General features: G+C 34.5%; 1 pseudogene; it reads right to left on the reverse strand.

Moving 5' to 3' along the window:
• Positions 1-5,972: 5,972 nt before the first annotated feature.
• Positions 5,973-10,538, reverse strand: LOC133785204 (uncharacterized; annotated as a pseudogene).
• Between the last annotated feature and the right edge of the window lie 4,658 nt (positions 10,539-15,196).

Below are 15,196 nucleotides of genomic sequence, written 5' to 3' on the forward strand. Positions count from 1 at the left end.
ATGCTAAGGTGTGTTACACCAGATCAGTCAAAGCTGTTAATGATGGAGGTACACGAGGGGTTTTCTAGAGATCACGCTGGAGGGCAGAGCCTATCAAAGAAAATCCTAAGGCGAGGATACTTTTGGCTGACGATGAATGAAGACTCGATAGAGTATGTCAGAAGGTGCCATGAGTGTTAGATGTTCTCCAAGATACCCCGGGTGGCACCTAATGAATTAACACAAATGCAAAGCCTTTGGCCTTTCGCTGTATAGGGAATCGACCTGATCGAGACACTACCCAAGGGAAGGGGAGGAATCCAATTTGTTATTGTAGCACTACAGGAAAAAATGCTTTTAATAACACCGAAAATGTGTTATTAAAACATACCGTAACACTTTTTGATGTGTTAAGACCGACTATGTTATCGTAGGTCAGGGTACTTTACCTAACACTTTATCATTATTATACAGATGTGTTATTATACTGTCAACGATAACACAATTTATGTGTTATTTTAATAAATAGATAAGTGTTTAATTATGTTATTTATAGTCGATTATATAACACATTTCAATACTTATAAATGTGTGTTATACTACACTTTAGTATAACACATTTTTTGTGTTATACTATACTTTAGTATAACACTTTTTTTGTGTTATACTACACTTTAGTATAACACATTATTTGTGTTATATAATGAAGTTTGCATTACACAATTCTTTGCATAAAAAGTGTTATTGTAATAGATATTATAACACAATTTTCGTATTATAACACTAATTTATTCTATTACATTTTAATTTTTTTTATATAATTAAAATTAGCTTTCTAATATATACTAGCATCATCAAATGAACTTGATTTTCAAATAACAAAAAGTAAAAACATTCAACATTGTATTAACAATCTACAAATTAGTTTAAAACATTCAACACTGTCATCAATGACAAAATGTTCTTTTAGTATTCAAGTAGTCTTAAATATTCAACATATTCTACTACTTTCAGCACAAAATATTCTACAGCTGCCCAACAAAAAGCCTTCAAAATTAAGTATCCTTTTCTATTTCGCTTGTCACATCTGCAAAAATAAACAAATAAATATTTTATTGTTATTATCTAGCATCACAAATTACTTCAAGAAAAATGCTATGGAAATTATTTCCAAGAGAGGACACCACATATAAAATAATGAATTCACAACTACACCAAAGCAAACAAAGAAACCAAACACTAAATTATAAGACATTGGTTCTTTTTTTAGTATGAAATCATGTGTTCATGTATATGTGTGAAAGAGAAAGAGAGGAAGGAAACAATAGAGAAGTTAAACAAAATTTATATATGTACCATACTATTCCAACCATAACAGTAATAAAGAGCACTACATATGCTTGTGTGCATATAAACATAGCTGCATGATGTAAGATATATATAAGATCCAATGGCCTAGAATCTAGATGACACTCATATTATATGTGTCCAAGGCAAACATGTGATTAGGCTTACTAAAAAAGAAGCAATAAAGAGCATAAATGGTTGTGCCAATTCATTAGTCTGAAATAGTTTGAGAGATTAAATAAAGAGCATGACCATGTATTTAGACTAAGTCCAACAAGCCATAAGAAACTCATAAAAGAGAAACACAAATAGAACACCACAATAAACTAAGCTACAAAAATTAGCAGCAGAGTGTGCTTTATGATCGAAGCCACTGCCAAAAAAAAAAAAAAACAGAGAGAGAAAACACAACAGACTAAACTTGGAAGTTTTATTAACCAACAATTCTGGACCAAAATCATTGTCAGAGAAGGATCCCTTCTAGTTATGAATCAAATACTATTTTGCAACATCAAGAGAGATATTGACAATCCCTTTAACACAATCCAAACCCAAACACGAATAGAGATATTGACACCTAGAATAAATAACCAAACAAAAAGCTATTATGCAGCATGTCTGTTTTAGTAGCCAGGATAGCTTTTCCCAAAGAATAACTGCTATCTTTGTAGACAGAATTGTACAGTAATGGACAAATACACAATTGATCAAGGTCTTGGGCTTCAAGGGTAGACAAAAGTTAATTATTTTATCTCCAAAACAATTTGTAACCACTAACCAGTAAAGTACATATGCTATAAATATAGAGAGTGAATGTATCAGAGAGTAACAATTCCACTACAATGAAGTTTCATATAAAATCATACCAGTATGAGCAATTGAATATTAGTGCACAAATAGCCTTTAATTGCATCATTATTAGTAAATTATAGTCCATCTATAACTTCACAAATACAAGTATGGGATCTTTCTAAAACTAATAACAAATATATTAAATATCTCACTGTCATGTACCTCAGCACTCTGTCTTTCATTCTCAAAGTTTCATAGCAACAATATTCAGAGATATTTTTTATATCCAAAGAAACAGATAGCTAATATGATGTAAAAGATGACTTTTAAGATAGCTTTTTCAAACCCCAAAGGAAGTAGGGAAAGAGAGGGGGGCAGGTAAGTTTACAATAAGGAAATCAAGAGAAAAAAGGTATGCGCAAAAATAAATTAAGTAAGAAAATTGGAATGCATCATTGCGGAATAAAAATAATCTGAGACTAGATTAAAAAGAACAAAAAATTGTACCCGTGACAGCATATAGAGCACATAAAGCATGGAAATCAAGAGAGCGATCCTGTAAAGAAAGAAAGATAGGATCAGAAAGAGTACACAGTCGTTACTCCTTAGGAACTAGAAAGTTACATCTAACATGTGAGAAATAATCATAGCAAAATTGGAGTGTATAAATATCATATGAATGAAAATACATATAGCTTATTAGTTTTTATGTTTTGACATTTAGTTGACGCACTGGCATGAGAAACTGAGGTTCAATTCAAGAAAAAAACAAAGATGGGGCACAATGATGTGACCTACTCATCAAGATACCACATAGATGGGTCACTGATGTGATCTATACCAAGCTTAACACTCTCAAGGTCCTATTTTAATCGTACAAGGTAAGCCTATACCATTTGAAATATAGAACCATTGTGTCTAAAAGAGTGATTGCTTAATCTAACAATGATAAGATACGGTTCAATATACACAACTGTCAACAACACTTAAAACATTTGTCCAAATACCAAATAGCCCAAAAAGAATATAGTGAGATATAAATTGTCCATTCATATAGTAATTACTGACTAAGATGGCCATAAATGAACCGAGTGATGTATTGGAACAGCTGTCAATGTTCCAAATCTGCCGTTAATTGGTCCAATAATTTCATGGACCTGGCTTGTGAGTTTTTGATCTGTGAAAATGCAATATGAAATAGTGTATTAATTGAATTTTAGCAACAAAGCAAACAAAATGCACTTAGAATTGAGGTGTACTTCCTCAAACAAGGTAAGTTGTTTAACTCTGAAAAAAAAAATCTTAACTATTGTTGACTGAGTAAATTATTTTAAAACAATTACAGTAAAAAGATGGAGAGACAAAATAGAACACTATTCTGCATCAACCCCAAGCTACAATCAGAAGTAACCTAGAACTCAAAACATAAAGCTTATAGCTCAAATTCAGACATAGAAACACATTAAACTACTACAGGATCTAGCACAAGGAATTCAACTTAAATTTAGACATTCCAATGAGTTTTTCTCTCCTTGCTAAAGAAGAAGAATTCCTAAAATGCAACAGATGCTAGTACTTCTGCCAGGGCTTGAATTAATCAAGGAAACAAAAAGAAATCATGAAACATAAAGAATAAAACTATTTGCAAATCAGGCAAACACAAGAAGAAGCAATGCAAATTTAGACAGAAGTATACACTCTGGAACATCTGTTCTAGTTGGCACAGCAATTTGCAACAAAATATGTATAACACAATTGCTTAAATTAAATTGCAATCATGCATAGTTACTGGCTGTATCCCGTAATCCCAATTTAACAGAGCTTTCATTCACAACAACATTTGCACTGAAATTGTCGAAAACAGTTGGCATGTAATCCTGTTTTCCACGAAAGAACAAAATGAATATGATTTCAATTGTAGAACAAACCCAGAATTCATCTTCCAGAACTTACAAATCAAAAAGGAAACCACCCTAAATTTTTTAGAAATTTAAGAGCAGGGGATTGAAAACCCATAATCTTACCAACTAGCAGCACGTTAATACAATTAAAAACAGTCTCAAAGGTTACAAAACCACAATCTAAATTTCAGTCATTGGACAAAATGATATGCAATCGCATATCATATAATCTTTCCAAAGAAAGAGTAAACAACTAAAACCAAACAATTTTAGAAAGGGGACCAAAAACACATTCGAAGCTTTAGTTTATTTCTTGCAATTAAGGGAAGAAATTTAAAATCATAAACTATATTCATTAATGGTTCAAACTTAACATAAAGAAACATATTCCAACTCAAATGTAAAAAAAAATCATCATTTTCATAATCATCATCATTTCCGCTCATTCTATCTTAAATTCAGCTACTAAAATACTAAAATAAACAATATTTCAGCAACTTAAAAACAATATGATCATACTATGTACTCATAAAAAAATTGGTTATGAAAAAAGAAATAAATAAGTCTGTTGCATCCCATTGAGTCCCTACCCCTATGTGTAGCCAATAATCTCATTTTATCCAACCAGTACTAGATTTCCAATATAAGCACCAACTGGGGCATAGGACTCCAAAGTCTATTAGGTACCAAATTTCCAGGCGGTATGTCCTGAATCTAAGCATGCACTATAGCCAATCTCAGTCTAATCATAACTATGATTTATCACTAGCTAGAACTTGTTTCAGGACATACAATAAGAACTTGCACTCTTAACGGTGGACCAATTCAACATCAAATACTAACATACAACACAGAAATTAGATTACCTTATAAAAGATAAATAAAAAGGATGAAAGAAAAGTATATTATAACCCTGATGAGCACCAAACACAAAAGTGAGCCCCAGTTGATTAAAAAAAACAAATCTTTTGCCTAAATCATTATCTTGATTACTCAATCAACTCATTAATCATGGAACCCAATAGTGATCTAAGTCCTCTTTCTGTTTTTAAGGCCCTTGAGTGGGGACATTGGGAAAATATATGGCCACCAGACTATGCCAGCAACTAAAACCTTGTTACTAATGTACAAACACTTCTGTTACCCCCAAAACACAGGTAAAAATCGCATCTTTTTCAGGGAAAATCAAAGCAAAATGTAATAGCTTTAGCTTATAAAAAAAAGCTAAAGTAACAGAGTTTTCTGGACATTACAAGTGGGAATCCCCTTGCAAAGAGTCCAAGACCCACAACAGAAACCAATGGCACGATTATAATAGGACTAAATAAGCCATTTATGAAGAAATTTTTGCTCTTTTGGCTAGACTATACACGAATATTTTTCTTTTCATAATTTAAAAATTTTATTGTCTTATTCTTTGTGGCATTTCTAATTTCTAATTCATGTTGATTGCAACTTATAGTTTAGTCCCTTCACTTATCTTTTTTATTCTCTCTTTTCAATCTGAGTATGATTCAAACCACTTGTAAAAAAATGTGACTGAAATTAATTGTATAGTTTCATGATTCCATCCTTGAAACAAAGAGTGCAATTAATATAAAATATGTAGACTTCAGCAATTGATGATTTCAGATTTTTATAATCTTTAAGAACAATAGACTTTTTTCTTTCTTATTCTTTTCTTATTTGGTCTTATTGAATAAATGTAAAGTAAGTATAGACTTGGAAATGTTTATCACATTAAATAGAAATAAAAAAGAGGAAAATTCAATAAAATGCGTGTTGCATATCTAAAACCAGAAAACAAAATTGAATTGAACTTACTTTCTGCTTCTTCTGCAATTCTTCTCACAAACTCAGAGTTTACGACACTAATGTACATTTCCTGGCCTAGATACCACGAGTTTAGATTGTCTGTTCGAAGGTTCCACATGCCACTATTGTCTAGAGAAATCAAAATTGTTGTCCAAGCTCTGGGAAAGACCTGTAACCAGTTGAAAAATCATTCTGTTAACAAGACATGATTCACTTCTGACAGAATATGGCTCTTGATTAAGGGAATTCTGGTGCAACGACTCAAGAAAATATGAGCTAAATATTAAGCTAACTAAATGCAATGCTACAGAGCACACACCACCAAAAAAAAAAAAAGAAACAAAACAGCAATAGCAAAATCAATCAGCAATAGCAACATCAAATGTCAAAATAAAGTTACATATTGTATTGTACTAAGATAAATACACTTGAATAATAAAAAAATAGAAAAAAAAGTATTAAGCATGCTTACGTGTCCAAGAATAAATCTGCTAAAGCACTGCGCTTGATATGTTCACCCTTCATGGCAACATCTGTGAAAATAATCTGATCTCGTTGTACACCTCTTTGAACAGCATCTGGAACACCAATAGTTTATCAGTTACTAATTTATCTTTCCTTTGTAAGATAAATACCCATTACTACATTATGAAATATAAATAACAAAGAAGAATTCAAATATTATGCATGTAAATGATTTATCTTGAGAAATGGTAAAATGGCAGTTCAATTGTAGAGTCTCGACTCGCCAGCAGCAGGAAATCTGAGAAGCCAAAGTGCACTATTTGGTACTCGCTTAAGGATGTTGCACCTGCATTTATCGACACATGAATCAGTATAGTTATTGCTGTGATTCAATCAATTCAAAGTTATGCAAATATAAACACTCGACTAATCATGTATTGAAAATATCAGGATCCATCTTGTATAGTTGGTTAAAACAAGCAAATATAAATTTGTCCTCAGGTAACCCATAGCTAGATCTCTTGGGTTGGCAATTTGGGTCTAACACATCACAATTTTTCTGCAAGAGAAGCATGAAGTAGTGTTGTCACAGGAAAAGAAAAACTACTTTGACTAGTACTAGACAGCAGCAGCAATAATGTGAAACAGAATTCCAAAGCTATGAACTAAGAATGAAATTACAGTTAGGTAAAGGAAATACCTTCATATCATCCAAGGTCTCAAATGATTTTTCATTGGCATGATGACACTACTAGAACCATAAAATGCTCTCCACTTGCAAATGTAAAAGCCAATTAAAATCATCCCACAAGTTACAGTGTGCAGGAGAGATGTCACTTTCAGAAAATGAAACATCTTCTACTGATCCTTGAGAAACTAGAGTTTTAATGAGGTTTTCATGGCTAATTCTTGGAGGATTTGATTTTGTTACAGTGCGCTTTATGGATCTCTTCCAAGCAACATGTTCACGATTGAGCTGAATGACCAAAAACAGAGAAACACAACTCAGAAGTTCATATTGTGGTGTGCAAAGAGGAGAGATTAAACACTATTTTGGAAATCGATGGTGAGATAGATGATGTAGCATAGAGAGTACCCGTTTTTTTTTCAAGAATGACCTCTCTCTTGTGTCCAACACTGCAGTCAGTAAAGAAAAAAATAATAATCAGTGGAAATAGATCAATCACAACAATCGGGGAATAGAAAACGCATAATATAAAGGTGAATACAGTAAGGTCAATCTCTATTAAATATATCTTCGATTGTATATTTAGGAAGGCACCACTAATCAGTAAATAACTAACTTCATGAGCTCTAACAACAATTCAATCTACAACTTCTCATTCGGTTTTGAGCACAGGAAACCAATTATTATGAAAATAAAGAACCAAAGATTTATTGCATCTAGAGATGAATCTATAACCACCAAGGAATGTGTAAGCTCATTAAAATGCTAGTAAATTAGAAAATAGGTTCAGAAGCTGATAAGAACTTGACCTGATACCACCACCACCAGCTGGTCCATTGGTATATAATGCTGTAACATCTCTAGTAAATTGGACTACATGTTCTTTCAGCTCAAATAATCCATCCATACGCAACCTTACATCATTACTAGCGGCTGAAGCTGAAGCGTCATCACCAATGCTAGTTGCTTTCAGACTTTCTAGGCCAATTATATAAGAAAATACAGAACTGTTGATGTCAGGCAATATTTCTTCCAACCATGATCTGACCTAATAAAACATCAAAAATAGATTAATACAATGCAAACACTCAAAAATTCATTTTTTCCCCTCATTTGAATAGTTTTATTATGTAATAAATAAATAGCCGTAGCAAAATCTTAAAACTTATCCACCAGGAATTCTGCAACCTTTGCACGTTTAACACATTCATATCCTCCATAAGATATCTCACCCCATCCTTTCCAACCACAGTCCTAAAATTTTTGACAACAGCACATTAGTATAACCACAGACCAAGGAACAAAAAAGGGTTTTCAATACAGAGCAAAAATATGGTTAATGTTAACTATTGACGGAAAGAAAGGAGAGGGGAAGATCACATGTCACAGGAGAAATATATGCTTAAATAGTGAAGGCAAACACTATGATAAAAGGTTAACTCCTTCCTGATAGCATAATCTTAGGGAATATGACGCTGGCTAAGATGGTAAAAAAAAAATAGCTTGAGCACTTCAAATGACTTAAATTTAAACAAGCACAGAGGCATTCCAAACATGTAGGCCAATGATGCAATAAATGTAACCAATTACACTGGATATGGTATTAGTGCTAAATTAACCAAGAATCGATTGCATTGACTGACACCAACAGTCCTTATTTTATAAGAACACAGGCTATTAGTACCACCAAAGGATAACGATCTTGGAACTTATGAGCAGTCTTTGACCAAAGCAAGCGATAAAAGATAAGAGTGGCTCCCATATTTTCATAGACTATTGAAATCAAGGTATTTCAATGGTAGCAATAGAAAGACGAGCTCTCTTTAGTGATTAAATATGCATCAGAGCTCCAAATAAAACTTTCAAGCACAAGCATGGTACACAGAGAGAATAAACCTCCATTTGCTGCTTATGTATTACATAATGAATCAGCCAGAATCATTAAAAGCATCACCTTTGGAATCAATTGCAGGAGTTTTTCAGGGACCGAACCAGCAGAGGATTTTGCTCCAACATAAAGAACCTTGCAACTTGACAAGGGAGAGAATGAAACATTCTGAAGATCAATAATCTGCATTTAAGGACAAATAGATAACGACCTTAGTCAATTATTGTTCTCCCATTTCATTCGGAATAGAACTATACGAACACAAACTTACCACATCAAGGGTGACATAGCTACTGGCGTCCCCAATTTCGTACAGAAGTTGTTGAGCACAAGTACTGAAATTTAAGACCCCACCACTATGTTATGCCTTTGCTATGCATACTCTTCCATCAGAACTTATTTCAGCATAAGGATGTGACAAATCAAGGAGCTGAGACATAGACATGTCCCGATATTTGTCACCTAAAAGAAACAAATACATAGCACTATGACCACATATATTTTTATATAAGAAGCGTTGTTGTATAAACAATAACAAAAAAGAAGAAGCTACACTTTTGCCTTCAAAGCCCCCTTTTTTAACGTTGATTAAACTAAATTTACAAGTCACCTGGATGCATGAAGTATCCCCCAGTAAGTTGACAACCACACTCCAGAAGATGGCCAGCCAGAGACCCCTGTGCTAGAAGTTCTAAATTGTCCCACTTCCAACCCAGTTCATATATCTATTCATACAACAGAAGAATCCTTTAGAAATTATCCTGTCTAAATCAAACCATGACACAATTAGTAAAGCAAAATTCTAGTTATGTTGCTCACAATCAAGAGATGTGATGAAACTTTTAGGTAAAATTACCCATTCAATGATCTCACTACCCAATATTACAACCTTTCCAATAACAGTTTTACACAGATGGATAAGAAAGGAAGAAACATTACTACTTTTTATATTTTTATAAAGCAAACCTTTTTTTTTACTTGGAAAACTTGGAAATATCTTAAGAGTAATTAATTTTGTATGAGAATAAACAAAATTCATACCATTGGCGCCAAAAATAAGGCAGCATTTGCAACACGAGAAGTTATTACTACATTAAGTTGGTGCTTTTCCAAACATTCAACAATGGGAGCTGCTCCAAGATATGTGCTAATACCCTTCATCAATCATACTAAAAAGGTAAGGTCCAACATCTCAAAAGACCACATAAAGTTGACAATACTATAAATTGCTAATGGGTCACAATCTTAATTTACAGCAAATAGATATTTCATGACCAATTTGCAAAAGGGTACCACAGACTGGTACAGCTAACATTTTACAGTGAAAGAAACAGGCACAATTATATCAAACTTTAGAGATGCAAATATTATTTACCAATCAAAGTTACAATTAGAAGTAGTAGAACCTTACACCTTCCATGCTATGTGATTTCTCATGAGGTGATCTCGAACCTACATAGACAACAAAATGTAAATTTTGTTAAGATATATAGTACTTATTGTTATCCAATTAAAATAAAGACATAATTAAATCATAAAACATTCCTTGATTTAATTGAATGTTGTGTAGCACTTAGTGTTCATAAAGTCTTCAACGTATTATCTGCAATTCACCAAGTACCTCCTAAAAGTGACTTGAAATACCTGCTTTGCCAACAGAAACCTCATAACCAACACCAATAGATACATTCAATCCCAGGCTACTGGCTATTTCTACAACTTTTTCCTGTGCACCAAATGGATCCACTGCCCAGAAAAGGAAACAATGGAAGAACATTTATCTATAAGACTAATTAAAAAAACAAAGTTTGCTTATTGCATAGAATTTCATTTTGTACTGTTACTCGCACCCATGTTTGTGATTACACAAACTCCCCTTTCCATAACTATAGGTAAAATCACACGCATCCAATCTGAAACTACACAATCATTGCAAGAAACCACCATGTTACATCTAGGATTATCATACAAGTCAATAAGTGTTAAGACAAATACAATACAACTGTGGAAACATAAAAGGTCCAAAAGAAAGGAGTTTACTAATAAACAGGTTCTCCTGCAGTAGTTCCTATTTTCTCTCACTTTCACAATTTATTGTTGTCAGTCATTAAGATTCATTGATTATTCCAAAATCTCAAAACTCCAAAATAATGACCAAATAATGGGTGTTCATAGCATTGCAAAGAGATATAAGCTTCAAATGACCATGTATAATAGAGGAAACCAGAGTAAACATTAAAAAAGACTGTAGTCTTCATTTAGATGTTTCCTATGAAATGTAACAATCAAGTTTCAAGAATAGATAAAACTTATACAAGAAAAACACATCATAACCGCTAAAAGCAATAGAGACTTACTCCTTGAATCGTAACCATCACCTCTTGACACCATAACCTGATACCAATTAGCAAGGGTGCGTTCTGCTAGGCATTCGAGTACAAGATAATTAAGTTTTTTCACTCTTTGACTGTCGAACAAATAGATCTTGTCCGCTGGAAGGAAATTTTCGAATATCATAAAGATCTCCAAACCAGACGACGCAGCCACTGCCTTCACCTCTGATATCTAAGTTTGTATAAGCCGTACACGAAAAATTTCTCAGACATTTAGCCCTACATTCTCGTAGATTCATACTCTTGTTCACCCATGTATGTTGAGCATCCAACAATTTCCAACTAGAAAATTTCAGATAATTTGGTTAGTTTTTCATTCTTTTCCAGCAACCAAACAGCTGTTAAAACCAAAATACTCCGAGAAAGTAAAGAGAAGAAGAAAGTACCTGCTGTTTCCGAGACTCTTTGTCCAGTGCCTTTTTTGTTGTTCCTCATATTCTTCTTCTTCTTCCATCTTCTTCCTTTTCATCTCCATGGCCTCGAGCCAGGCCTTCTCCCTCTCCTCGAACACCTTCCTCTCCCTCTCGGACCTCTCCGCATCTTCCTTCTCATCAAATTGACCACGCTATTCTTCGATTCACCATCGCCACTGCACGTTTATTGAGCTCTACACTGAGAGTGATTTGGGCAAGATAGAGGAGAGTGATTTGGGCAAGATAGAGGAGAACACGAGAGAGAAGTAGAAAAAAATAAAGATATATTTTTAGTTTCCCTCTAAATAAATTCACTCACCCGCCAACACTATAACTCATTTTATATCCCATTCATGTGTTGCCCAATATAATACACTACCATAATACTTTTTTATTAGTATTATATTCATGTGTTATGGAAATGGGTATTTGGTGTAGTGTAGCCGTAGACTACTTCACCAAATGGATTGAAGCAAAACTGCTCGCCACCATCACCTCGAAGAAAGTCTTAGAATTTGTGGTGAAGAATATCATATGTCAATTTGGTCTACTGAAGAATATAGTCTTGGACAATGGGACTCAATTCGACAGTGATATGTTCACCGACTTTTGTACGAGGCATGGAATCACAAAGACCTTTTCCTCGGTAGCACACCCCCAGGTTAATGGTTAAGTAGAAGAAGTGAACACGACTATCAAAGACACCTGAACAAATGGCTTGAACAAGTCAAAGGAGCTTGGCCAAAAATACTTTCGGAAGTCCTATGGTCACATCGAATAACAGATCAAACAACAATTATCCATACACCATTCTCTTTGGCATTTGGGTATGAAGCCATGTTGCCAGTAGAACTTACTCCTCCATCGCATAGACGAGAGACATACAAACAAGGGAGGAACCATCAACTAAAAAAATATTCTCTTGATTTAATTGAACAAAGGCGAGAAAAGGCAAGTCTCAGAGTAACAGCACACCAACGAAAAGTGGTCAGATACTTCAACTCCAAGGTGAAAGATAAAAAATTCCAAGTTGGAGACTTAGTACTCAGGAGGGTGTACTTAAACACTAAGGACACTGCAGCAAGGGTACTAGGACCTAATTGGGAAGGGCCATACCTTATGGAGGAGGTGATTCCACCAGAGATGTACAAGATAGCTCGACTGAATGGAGAAATAATTAGAAACTACTGGAATGGTGAACACCTCCGCCTGTACTATCAGTGAAGTTGTTCAACGGTGACACAATTTTAATTTGCAAATCTATTATTTTTTAATTATCTATGTAACAACCATTGTGCTTATGATGAATGAATAAATTTAATTTCTTAAGTTTTGCTTAATTCTTTAAATTTATCTCAACGAGGGACTAGTCAATTTAGACCAATCAACCCCATCAGATTATGTTCGATTCTTGTCCTTGAGGGACCTATCGACCCATAAGATCCAAACAAGAGACTGGTTCGAGGACTTGTCGCCATTATGGATCATGTTCGATCCTAGTACTTGAGGGACCTATCGACCCATAAGATCCAAACAAGAGACTGGTCCAAGGACCTATCACCATTATGGATCATGTTCTATCTTGGTTCTTGAGGAGCTTATCGACCCATACGAGCCAAAAGCGAGACTGGTCCTAGGACCTTATTGCCAAATTATTTGATCATGTTCGATCCTGGTTCTTGAGGAATCTATCGACCCACACGATGAACAAGAGAGACCAGTCCTGGACCTTGTCACCAAATTATTTGATCATGTCTGATCTTGGTTCTTGAGGAACCTATCGACCCATACGATCAACAAAAGAGACTAGTTCGCAGACTAGCCACCATCATTTAATCATGTTCGATCCTGGTTCTTGAGGAACCTATCGACCCATACGATCAACAAAAGAGACTGGCCCGAGGACCAGTCGCCATTATTTGATCATGTTTGATCATGGTTCTTGTTGAACCTATCGACCTATATAATAAAAACCAAAAAGATTGGTCCGAAGACTAGTCGCCATCATTGGATAATAATCGAATCTGGCCCTTGAGGGACCAATCGATGATTTGATCTAAGACTCGTTACAGGCTCAATTAGCCCATCAAGACCCGATTGGTCCAAATTAGACACTTCTGTCTACAATCATTATAATGAGTTCACGAGAGATTACGTAGATCGTGATTGACACTTGCTACACAATCTGCATTTGTGTATAGGTATCATTACTACTGAGTATGAAACCATCACCCGACTACCATTGAGGGACAAGAATTTGTTGCCTGCATCTTTGGGTGAAAAAGATAGTACTATGTGTCTAAACGCTCAAAGCAAGGCATGGTTAGGTAGCAAGGGACCAAGGCATTTAAACCCATGATTACATGGGGGGCATATAGTACATACCGATCGAGGTATACACAAGCAATGAGGACATGACCCTAAGTACTAAGCAAGCTCAAGTTTTTCTAGGAAATTTTTTCAACATATGTTCTGAAAGTGCAAAAAACAAAAACAAAAAAGGCATTGGTAGGGAGACTCCTAGCCAATTCCCTTATAGGGTGGTCGGCCAGACCATCAACCCTATAGGGTGGTCGGCCTATCACCCATGGGGTGGTCGACGTGACCATTTTTGTTTGTGGTACTTGGTGAAGTATCGTACTACTCACATTACCATGGTTTTTAGCATGAAAAACGTAAAGGGGTAAGGTTAGTATGGTGCGTGAAATACATGTGTTCAGAGTACACTGATACCTGAATCAATGAGGGTTGTTGTAGAGTCCCAAAATTTTACTTAGCTAGTTAGATAGTAGTAGTAGTAGTAGTAATAGCTAGTAGTAGTTATAGTATGTTTATTACTGTGGATTTTGGTTCAAGCCGGGACTTAGTTGAACACTAGTAGCAACACTTACATATTTTATAAGTTTAACCTATAGTTTAAGAATATTAATTATAACATAAGGTTTGATTAATATAGCTGATTATAAAGATGTCATTTATTATACTATAAGGTTTAGATAGAATTAATCAGATCATGACACTTGTCGTGTGCAGGTTTATTTAAGGATTTAACTATAGTTTAAATAAAAGAAAGTTCAATAAAACTATAGAACCTTCCAAGACCATTAAGAGCATGACATTTGTCACAATCTTGTTTATTTGAGGATTTAAGCATTTTAAGTGTATAATTAAAAAATAGAAGTTTCTAGAAGCCCTAGACCCTTCCAGAACTTGCTGGAATCTCGTATTACTTAGTCAAACCTGATTAATCAATTCAATTATGCTAAAAATGTGCAATTATGTGTTTAATATATTCACTTATGCCGATATATTGCAGCCTAGGAGCCGATGTATCGCCACACGGGGAATACGAAAAACACGTTAACTTCGCACAAACGAAACGACGAGCACTCGGGTCATAAGCCCAGGTGATATATCGCTTATGATGGGTGATATATCGGCCCTACGGCTATATTTTCAAACTTTTTTGAAACCGAGCTCAATTCATTCCTTAACCTCTTGACCAGCCTCTGAAC

The sequence above is a fragment of the Humulus lupulus genome, chromosome 6 (genome assembly GCF_963169125.1).
Source record: "Humulus lupulus chromosome 6, drHumLupu1.1, whole genome shotgun sequence".
NCBI lineage: Eukaryota > Viridiplantae > Streptophyta > Magnoliopsida > Rosales > Cannabaceae > Humulus > Humulus lupulus.